The sequence below is a fragment of the Hyposmocoma kahamanoa genome, unplaced genomic scaffold, assembly GCF_003589595.1.
Source record: "Hyposmocoma kahamanoa isolate Upper Pololo Valley unplaced genomic scaffold, ASM358959v1 93, whole genome shotgun sequence".
Classification (NCBI taxonomy): Eukaryota; Metazoa; Arthropoda; class Insecta; order Lepidoptera; family Cosmopterigidae; genus Hyposmocoma; species Hyposmocoma kahamanoa.
Genome location: NW_020654810.1, coordinates 21,816,670 through 21,827,877, shown reverse-complemented (window position 1 = coordinate 21,827,877; position 11,208 = coordinate 21,816,670). Strand labels below are relative to the sequence as shown.

The 11,208-nt window shown below is 37.8% G+C and overlaps 1 protein-coding gene across 1 annotated transcript in view; it reads left to right on the top strand.

Annotated features, from left to right (window-relative positions):
• LOC113237269 overlaps positions 1-11,208 on the top strand; it is a 311,655-nt gene that overhangs the window by 221,306 nt on the left and 79,141 nt on the right. The gene's annotated exons all lie outside the window — the stretch shown is intronic.

Below are 11,208 nucleotides of genomic sequence, written 5' to 3'. Positions count from 1 at the left end.
TTTTTTTTTCGTTTTTTTCGTGAAAATTCGTGAGGTGAATCTGTCTCAAGTGAGAGGCGATACAGGCGTGTGAGAATAGGAAACAACTCGGGCGCACACTTATGCAGGACTATTGCTGGAATTCCGTCTGGCCCGCCAGCTTTATGCACGTCTAGACTTCGCAGAGTTCTGAGTAGTTCGAGTATAGTGCAGCCAGTCTGAGGTAAAGAAGGTGGTATGTATCCCGCGGCATCCAGACGCGAACTCTCTGCAAAGCGTGAGGCAAAGAGATTCGCCTTCTCTTCCGCAATATGGGCTAGCGAGCCGTCTGGCATCAGCAGAGATGTTAATGAGTGGCTACTAAAGTTTTTTTTCGACCGCTTTGGCCAGGGACCAAAAAGACTTGCTGTCTGCTGGAAAAGAGGCAAGCTTGGCCCCTATGCGGCGCATATGGTCGAACTTGGCCCTGCGTAACACATTTTTGCTCTTCTTGGCGGCTTTATTAAAGGCTTTCTTCAGATTCCGAATATTCGGAGCTTTGCGTAGTCGAGCATCTGCCCAAGCTTGATACGCAGACTGTTTTAGTGCTTCAGCACGTCTACGGTCAGCGTTAAACCATGGACGAGCTTGGGGTCCGTTGGGTACGTCGAAGTATGGTGTATAATACTCCATGCCCAATCGCAAGACCTCAACTACAACATCAGCACAGCTCGACGAATCTCCTGAAGTAAAGCGTGCCTGACAGGGATATGAAGCAAAAAAATGGCGCATTTCGTCCCAATCTGCTAACCTGTGTCGCCACACCCGTCTCGTGCCACTGGGGCCCTGATCGGGTGGGGAGTATGCGGATACAACTTTGACCAGACAGTGGTCAGAGGTACCCAATGGTGCATCCACAACCACCGAGTATAGGACTGGATCAGTTGTTATCAGTGTCGTTTACATTTGCTGTTAACTGGATCCCACGACGACGAAAGCTTAAAAATCTATCTTCTCGGTTGGTGTGAATTACGATATTTTTACCCGACTTCGAGAGGGTTATGTTTTTCAAGTGTATGTATAACCATTTCTTTTTCACGCTGTACAGCATAAACAGCTTAATGGATTTTGACATATGAGGTGTCGTAGCCTATAATAATCAAAATAATGAGGGAGAATATTTTTTTTTATCTTTCCAGAAAAAATTTTTTGCTGTTGGTTTTTTGCTTGACTTGTTTTTATTTCAATAGCTTCACGTACGATTCTACTATAGTGATGATGTTCTGTTGAAAGGATCTTGGAATTATGAAGCTCAATCTAGTGGTTTGGTCCTGATACCAACAAATGCTCGGCTATTGCAGATTTATTTAGCTGACAGCCGGTTCCTAACAGCCGCGATGTGTTCTTTGACACTTTCCGCTATGGTGCGTTTTGTCTACCCAATGTAGGAACTCCCGCACCTGCAATAAATGTTGTAAACGCCCGGAGATTGAAAGGGGATTACATCCTTAGGTGATCTCAAATGCCCCGCAACCTTGGATAACGGCGTAAACACAGTTTTTATAGAGTAGTTACTTTTTTAGTATTATACCGATATTGTCCGTTGTTCCGTTCACGTAAGGCATGAACCCTGGTTGCCTTAAAACGTCAGGACGTTTCCCTTTAGCTTTTCGCCAGGGTCTTCTGTGCCTTCGAGACCATGGACATTGCAATATGTCCGAAACGTCGATATAATTAAAATATGTTTTATATATGATTAAGTCCCGACCTAAACATCAAATAACGTGTGAAAATCGTGAAAGTTTAAATAAAAAAACGTTAGTTATGATAAAGCAGTAAGTTAAAAGCAATTTAAAGATTTCGTTATTACAACTCTACCTTGGATGTGAGCTGTTTTACATTGGTAATTAATGTCGCTACACACTAGTGTTATTCCACGACAATTATTTTCCAATAAAAATTTGAATTCACACTAGTTGTTTTGTCACCACCAGAGAATGAACTGTAGAAACAGGGGCTCATCACACAATGCACAGCTATGCAATTCTAGTATTATTGTTATAATAAACTGAATAGATATTGTTATATGTACGCATAGAATTAGATAAGGACAAAAAACCATTATATTTATTTCATACTCTACTGCTCATTGAAGAAGAATGACCGTTTCCTCATGCTCCTACTAGTAGGACCAAAAGGATATACACGTCCTCGTGTCGTAATGTACTGTCACCTATATTTATATGTAATTGATATTGTAGTACTCGTATGTGTGCTATCCATTCTCTAAGCTTATCAGACTCTTCAGTGAAAGCTATTAACTTATTTCCATATATATTTTATAAACAATCAAACAAAAGTAATTTTACTTGTCATTTTCACATGTCTGTGATTTTTCTGAAGACGGAATTGAATTTGATTTTTGATAAATAAACTTAAAATGTTTGATAATATGGAAAAACCTACACTTATAAAAAGGAAAGGTAGAATAATATTGTTACATTCAGGTTATCAGTTCCCTAATCAAAAAAATATAATTTTATCTCGGTATTTTTTTATTCTAGTTCAGTGTACTTATTAGATACGACATCACGGAAGGACCATAAGAACATTTTAGCCCTCGTGCTCCTACCAGTAGGAGCATGAGGTTAAAAGAAAGAACAAGTAACTCTAGGGGTTGCTCTTTGTAAACGTACATTTGAATGAATTTATCATTTACAATATTTATTTCAAATGTCTTAGATCGATACTACCTGCAAGAACTAAACGGGTCACTACTATGGATTTTGTCATCCAAGTACGCAGAAGCTGTATAATAAATAACCTTTAGAATAAAGTTTTTGTTTCACTTTAGTTTTAAACTTTCTAAATGGCAAATTTTGAATATCCCTTATATCACACGGAATCTTATTACAGGAGCGTTAAACACACCTTTAAAATAAATTTGTAACTTTGTAAAGACGACTGTCAAGAACAGCTAGTTTGTTTTTAAACGACCGTCAATTGTGGACCGATTTTGAAAATTCTTTCTTTGTTTGAAAGGATGCTCTCGCGATGGTCCCATTGTCACCAAGACAGAATATGACGAGGGGATCTCATGGAAATCGAGGAAAATCCTCAAATTTTATAGGCATGGCACTGTACTCATTGATTTCTCCGTCAATTGTGGGCCGATTTTGAAAATTATTTTTTTATTTGAAAACTATACCCTCGTGGTGGTCGTGATGCCAACGAAGCTGTTCCGGGTTCGTTTCGGGTATCACAAATGACTAATTATTTTCCGCAAGTAAAAGTCGCCTTTTCACTTAACACAGTGCATGTTTTCAACATGTTATCGTTTCAATCGGAGTCCTCACATTGAATATATCTGTACCAAATCACGAGCAATAATGGCTAAACTATACTTACTTAAGCGAAAAGTACCATTCACAGTAAGATTACAACTGTATATAGCATTAGCCGAAAGTACAGGGTGCGATTCGTAATATATAACAACAAATGACTTATTTTTAGTCGACATAACGCTCAACATAATTAATTCATGGTATACAGACATTTGACATATTCTTGCATGATATAAAGATCACTGGGTATAACTGACGATTGATATACCAACAACTTTCAACCTAATATACTGATGGCACAATGTTCATTTTATACAAACACTTTAGATCTAACATTCACTGAATATAATATATTATAAATATGATCCCAGTGGTGTTTAGGTGCAACGGCGAATGAACCGAATTTGTTTGCATTTCCTAGTTGGTTCGACCTCCTCCTGTGGGTTTAGGTTAGGTTAGTATATGCAATGAAATATTCTGCTTAAAGTTTTAATAAATATATTTTATAACACAAAAAGCACGTAAAGCTATACAAAAACAATTATATTTTGCGATTGTACATTTAATGGGATAAAAAAAATCTTATCAACATAATATAGGGCACTTCAACTACTCGTAAAACGTTATATAGTGTTTATATTATTTAATACATTATACTGGTAGTACTTATATCATTTGTTCATTATGTCACTTAATCATTATATCTAATATTTGTTATTCTGAAGGTTCATTATACACATTGAAATTATGCCTGTTGTTGTTATACCTTTTGTTAATTATATATAGTGAGTGATTATATCCTTAGAAATTATATCAAATGTTATTTACTAAGTGAAAATAGATTATTTGTTGTTATATCTTCCATTACACACCCGAGAGTAAAATATGCTACGGTTTAAGCAGCTATGGGCGTACTTTTAAATCGTATATTGACCGGATTTATAGTCTTCAACTCAAAATTTTAAAGCAACTGGTACCGTTCAAAATTAAAGAAAAATTTAGAAATGACGATCAGAGACCATTTAATTACTGTAAAGTGCTACCAATACAAAAACGATTAAATCTAGTTTTGTTGACAGAAAACTATTTCAAATTTAATAAAAATGTAAGGAACTTTGGCATAGGCACACGTCGGGTCACCCAAGAGACTGTCATTACCGTAGGAGCTCGAAATTTTTATGGTGTTCGTACGACCAATTACTTGGTTCCTGGACTTATTAACACGCTACCACTGCATCTCAAACGAAAAATTAATCAAGAAAATATATTTGTAACTAAGTAATATATTTATGTAAATTTTTTTTATAATCTACTTATACATATATGACATAATAATAATATTTATAATACATATTTATTATCTTCATTTTTCTTTTTGTTAAAAGTAATCCATGCGTAGTAGTGACACATTATATATTGATTTTGAACAATCTGTATGCGCGCGTATAGCGCTGAGAGTACAACTGGTTCCCTTGCAACAGCGCGCGTACTGATGCGGCGGTAAATCGGTGGCTTGCATAACTTTTTGTTAATGTTAATTTGCGTTATACCTTCACTATATTTCTTTTTTCCGTATATTGTCTACATTCAATAAAATTGTTATTTTATATATTATGTTAGAGGAGTTGCAACACTCATACAAATCTGTTTAGGTTTAAGAGTGTAAAGTAAAACCGGGTTAATGTTTTTGTAATTATTAAATAAATAAATAAAAAAAAAAAAAATTACCGTCACCATGACAATCAGAAAATGTAATAATGTTTGTCACTATTTTTCATAAAAAAATTACTATTCTTCTTTACGTAAATTACACTTATGAAAAATGTAATGTGACCTTAACCTCTTTAAACTTATCTCTCAAAGACACTCTGGGGCCCTGATTGTTTATTGTCCTAACCGCTCGTTTCTGCAGGACAGAGATTCTATTAATATCGGCGGCATTGGCACAATTGCACGTTTTCGGCAAATACATCATAATTAAGTATTTAATTTAGTGTATTGATTGCTGAAAGATGTACAGCTGACATCGGGGATGTAACTTAATTTGTAAATAAAAAATGTAATTTAATTTGTTGGAAAACTATTCTGCTAAATCATTACAGTGACAACCCGAATTCGAAACAATTGACGGGTGTCGTCAATTGTTTCACTTCAAATCGACCAGTTTAACTTGGGCTTTGCTGTAATGGACGAAAATTCCAAAATTAGCGTATTTGGCGCGCAATCGGCATTCTGATAAAGATTGCGCACCAGCTCTCTGATTAGCTCGCTGTCACTACGCTTCGCCAATAGCGTTAGGTTTTGACTTAAAAACTAGTCTCTGATTAGTTTCCTTAGTTTAATACCTTTTTTGATATTTAAAAAAAATATATATTTTTAAGTCTCATTTAGTTAGATTTTTTGATAAATAAGCGAAAACTTGCATTTTCGTGCATTTACAATGCATTTATGTTCAGAATTAATAAAAATTAGGTACTGTCACAGACCATATATAAATACTTTCTTCCGTGGGTACTATGATAATTTACTGTGTTTTCTTATTCATGTGTTTAGGTATTCGGTATTCAGCCGAATAGTAAAAAATGGGCGGAATTAGCCGAATATAGAATGGTAACCGATTATACGTTGCAACTTTAATTGTTACCTTGACAATTAGACAATTTTTGCTAACTTGATCCGAGCACTCAGCGGTGCGCGCATCTTTCTCTTTCTCACATGTTTAAATACGATACGAGTGAAGAGTATAATTCGCTCTTACTCGTCTACACATTTCATCATCACCTTGTGGAATAAGCAGCAGCACCAAGGGCAGACTATAATTTTATTACTCTATGTCTCTTCCATCCTCTAAGTTCTATGTCCAATAAATGTCACAATGTGTCATATTGTTGAGTGCACATTGCAATGTAGCATACAGAGAACATGTTGATTCAATTGCAAGACTTCAAAGCGTTCCCGAAATAAAAATGGAAAACACGTACAGAATAATATTCTCAAGTGTAATCTCCTTACCGATGAACACGTACATTTTGAGTGGTACAAAATTAATTTGCACTCTACAGTATACTAAGTAATAAAGGAAACGAATAAGAAGAAGAAGTCCAACCTTTTATTGCACATAAGATCCGGTAGCGATGACTGTTTCTCTCTTACTGTTTTTTTTATAATACCAAGTATCAGTCGCAGTACAACTCAGGGCTCCAAATCGCAAAACATCTTTAGAAGAAGATATAAGTTGACAAGTACCCTGTGCTTTTGATTTCACCAGAACCCTTACCCTTCCGAACCGGCACGCAATAATGGTTGGTGACAGATATAGAAGTATTTCTCTGGACGAACTCTCTCTCAAGGAGCTCTACTGCTACGAAAACGTATCGTTTTACGTTGAGCTAGATCATTGGCAACAGATAATCAGGTAAGTCGAATGCAGTATTGTTGGCATTGAACCCTGTTTTAAAAATAAAACATTGCATTAGGTTCTACGAAGCTTTTGCATCGGACACGATTTTTACTGGCGTTTTGACGTATTACGACCTCACGTAAAATCGGTATTTCGACATTCAAAGAATTCAACTTTTTCACAGTAATCGACGGTTGAAATCTGTCGCGCAATGTTTACATTGCCAGGGCAAAGATGATTATGTTTTTGTTGAACAGAATGGACATTCCGAAAAGTTGGTAAGAAGTAAAACACAATGGAAAAGGAAAACAAATTTATTTTGTTATTAAACAAAGGTGACCACGAGGCGACCTTACGCCTTAAAATTCTAGATTATCATGACTGTTGTTTTAGAAACTACTGCTAGCGTACGTTATAGTAAATTACTAAACATAACCATGATTGTGACTTCATTCTTTATTATTTAAGTTTACAAGTGTTACCATATTGGAAGTAGAATTTAAAATGAGGACCTCAGTATTTGAAAATCCTGGTGGGCCCACTACAATCAAAGGGTCTAAAAACCATTTATTGGAATTGTCACAACAATCTAATGAGTCGCCTTTCAAACCAAAATCGTAATTTCCTTCGACTTTGAGGGTTTTCAAATTGAAGTATCTTAGAGGATGCTAGTTGATGATGTTACGTCACTGTCTTTTAAAAGTTTTTATCCAGATGTATTAGTTTTGGATATAGTAGCTTCGTATTGCTTGTCTCCTGGTACCACCTGAATTGCTAACAGGATAAGTAAATTAATCTTATACGAGCAAATATAGGAAGTGGATCTGGCAAAGCCCCAATGGTATGACGAAAAACGAGATCGACTTCATCTTGATGGACAAGAGGCGTATATTTAGGGATATCTCAGTGGGCAATAGGTTCAATACCGGTAGCGACCACAGACTCGTAAGAGGTACCCTAAATATCGACTACATGGTCGAGAGAAGCCGTATGATGAGATCTCTTATTCGTCCAACGCTGCTCCAAACCATGCATGGCTCCGAGGTGTACCAGTTGGAACTGAGCAGTCGTTTCGCTTTGCTGGAAACCACGGCAAATGTTGACAAGGACCTTGAAGGTGTGGTAGGGGTAATTCGCGAAGACAGAATTCAGAACAAAGCGAGAGCCTGAAAGTCCAAACTCTCGACTGAGACTCTGGAATTGATGAGGACACGACGCGAGATGCCAGAGGAAGCTTAGTCAGATGCCCGTCGGCTCAACAAAACCATCCGCAAGTCGGCGAGACGCGATCTCCGTAGCTTCAATAGGCAACTCATACGAGAAGCTATTGAAAGGAATCGGGGGTCGAAAGTCTTTACCAAAAGACTGGGTATATGTCAACTGACAAAGTTAAATACTTCAGACGGTAAAACTGTCAAAATTCTCGCAGAAGTCGAGGACTTTTTACAGCAGTCTATACGCCTCGCGTGCTCCAAAGTCACCACCCAACGCGAACGATCCAAGAGCCACACTTTCACGCCACTTCACAAACGATCTGCCCGAAGTGAACGAAGACGGAATGGGGAGGGCTCTTAAACAGCTTAATAATGGAAAAGTTCCTGGCGAAGACGGAATAACCTCTGAGCATCTCAGGGCAGGAGGAGACCCAGTGCTCAGAAAGCTCAAGGAGCTATTCAAAGCCATCATGCTTGGCCCTGGAGGCGTGGAGCAGAAGCGTGGTAGCTTTGTTTTCCAAGAAAGGAGACAAAAGCCTCTTGAAGAACTACAGACCTATCGCGCTCCTGAGCCATGTCTATAAGGTGTTTTGACGAGTCCTCACAATTCGTCTCACCGGAAGATTTGACGCTTTCTAGCACACTTAGGTTTCGAAAAGGCTATACCACCGTGAACCACATACATACTGTTCGGCAGATTATACAGAAGTCCGAAGAGTATAATCTGCGACTGTGTCTAGCATTTGTGGACTACGAGAACTCCATCGAAACCAGGGCTGTTCTGGAATCCTTACAGCGATGCCAAGTCGATTGGTGGTACGTAGAGTTGCTGAGAAATCTGTACAGCAACGCCACGATGTTCGTCCAAGTACAAAGCAACAAGACAAGACCCATTCAGTTGCACAGGGCGTGAGACAGGCAGATGTTATCTCTCCGAAACTGTTCTCAGACACTCTGGAGGAAGTCTTCAAGACACTTGATTGGACCGGATTGGACATCAAGGTCAATGGCGAAAATCTCACCCACCTTCGCTTTGCCGACGACATCGTTATAATGGCAGAATCGCTGCAGGATCTACAAAAAATGCTGAACAGTCTTAATGGTGCCTCATTATCGGTCGGTCTTCGGATGAATTTGGACAAAACTAAGGTCTTGTTCAATGAGCTCGTCATCCCGAAACCGATTTCGATTAATGGCGAAACGCTCGAAGTTGTCCGAGAATATGTCTCCTTGGTCAAACCCTGCAACTAGGCAGAGACAACTTCGAGCGTGAAATAGCTAGGACTGCAGCTGGGTTGGGCAGCATTTGGGAAACTGCGTCATGTTTTCTCGTCACCACATGCGCAGTCCCTGAAGACCAGAGTTTACAACCAATGCAACCAATCAACAAACCAACCTACCCGTCATAACTTACGGAGCCGAGACGTGGAATATGACGGTCAAACTGGCTCACAGTCTCACGTTGCTCAGCGAGCTATGGAAAGGTCTATGCTGGGTATCTCTTTAAGGGACAAAGTCCGGAGGCATAAGACTAAAGTTGTGGACATCGTCCAGAAATGTAGCAAGTTGAAGTGGCAGTGGGCTGGCCACATCTGTCGCAGAACCGATGAGCGATGGAGTAGACAGGTTCGGAGACCACGTTACACGCTACCACGGCAAACGAAATTTAGGACGTCCCCTTGCAAAATGGCCCGACGATCTGAAGAAAATCGCGGGTAGTGGTTGGATGCGAAAAACGGGTGATCTGGCGCTATGGCGTACACTTGGGGAGGCTTATAGCAGTGGACTGCAATAGGCTGATTGATTGAGTAATTATAGCATTGACTTACAATTATATGGACGTCGGGTCTGCGCTAAAAAGTGTCCGAACTTATAAGGCGTTAAAATCGTATACAGAGCGTCATTCACGCTTTAGACTTCGTTTGTTCGACTGCAACGAAGCAAGCAAAATTAGACAGTACTGCGATGACATTACAATTTAAATTCAACGTTTTAGCTTCTTCATATTCCTTTACATGTTTTAATTTTTTCGTGGTTTTTGTATTAGACCCGTCGTCCATTTATTTGTAAGTCAATGAATTATAGTCTTTATTTTATACCAATGATGTCACAGTACTCTTTCGAGAATTGATTGTTTTGTTATGTTAATCATGTTAGACACTTATGGAACAACTATAGTGGCAATGTCAGTAGACGGCATAGTATTCAAAACGTAAGAGCCGCACTAAGTTTCACTTACATTTATGTTTCTTTTTTATGTATTGACTTTTCTTTGGACAAATTATTACACTATTGGATAAATTTATTCATGCTTTCGTCCGATGATATGTTGTTGAATACAAATTGCCGTACGTAGTGACTCGATCTTGAATCAATTGTAAGTTTTTCTTTCTTATTTTAAAGCGTTTCAGAAATTAATACAGAAACCACATGAAGTGCTTCATCCCCCATCGGTAGTTATTCGTCTAAAATAAGATGCAACTGGTATTTTCTATTTGCAAAACGCCATGATCGCTTACAAAAACGATATATATTTAAATATCGTTTAAATTTTTAAATAATTAGATAAGATGATTTTGTAGCAGTGTTGGTATTGGTTTGGGTCGTGGCTGCAAGAAATCATTCGAAAAAAACCGAATATCTTTACGCTCTTATACCCCGTTGCTAATTGGTCTGCATATCTCAGAATCAACAGGTGGCTTTTTCTGTATACAAATGATATTAAATTCATCCATCTTATCTGAGAGTAATTATGACCGAGTGTAATGATCAACCGGTGATACTTAAAATTCGTATTTCACCGTGCGCTGTGACATATCCACGTTTCTTAAATTCACTCCAATTTATGAAATCGTTACAATTGGACACGTTTCTCTTTCTTACCATTTTATGTGTGGATGGATTTTTGCCAACAAATTAATAATATTTGCGAAAATACTTCTTGCAACCTCTAAGACAACGATATATTTATACTTGTGCAATGATTGTTCTTTTGCGAACATTCGTTACAAATGTTTCTTTATTTGGTTATTTGAATGTTTATTGTTTCTTTTATCGATAGGAACGTAACATCATCATAATATTATAAATTGACTTATAGAAAGCCTTGTAGTCTAGGCAACTATTTTTCTTGAAATAATTGACTATCTTCGGCATACTTTGAATAGCTCTCGCTTGACCTGGGAGCCATGTCAAATATGAGCACATTCCACATTTTTTGTCAATTTTGTTTGTTTTTGTTTCTAGCATTTTTGGTCCAATACAAGCGTCTTTATAAACATCATAGTTTGTT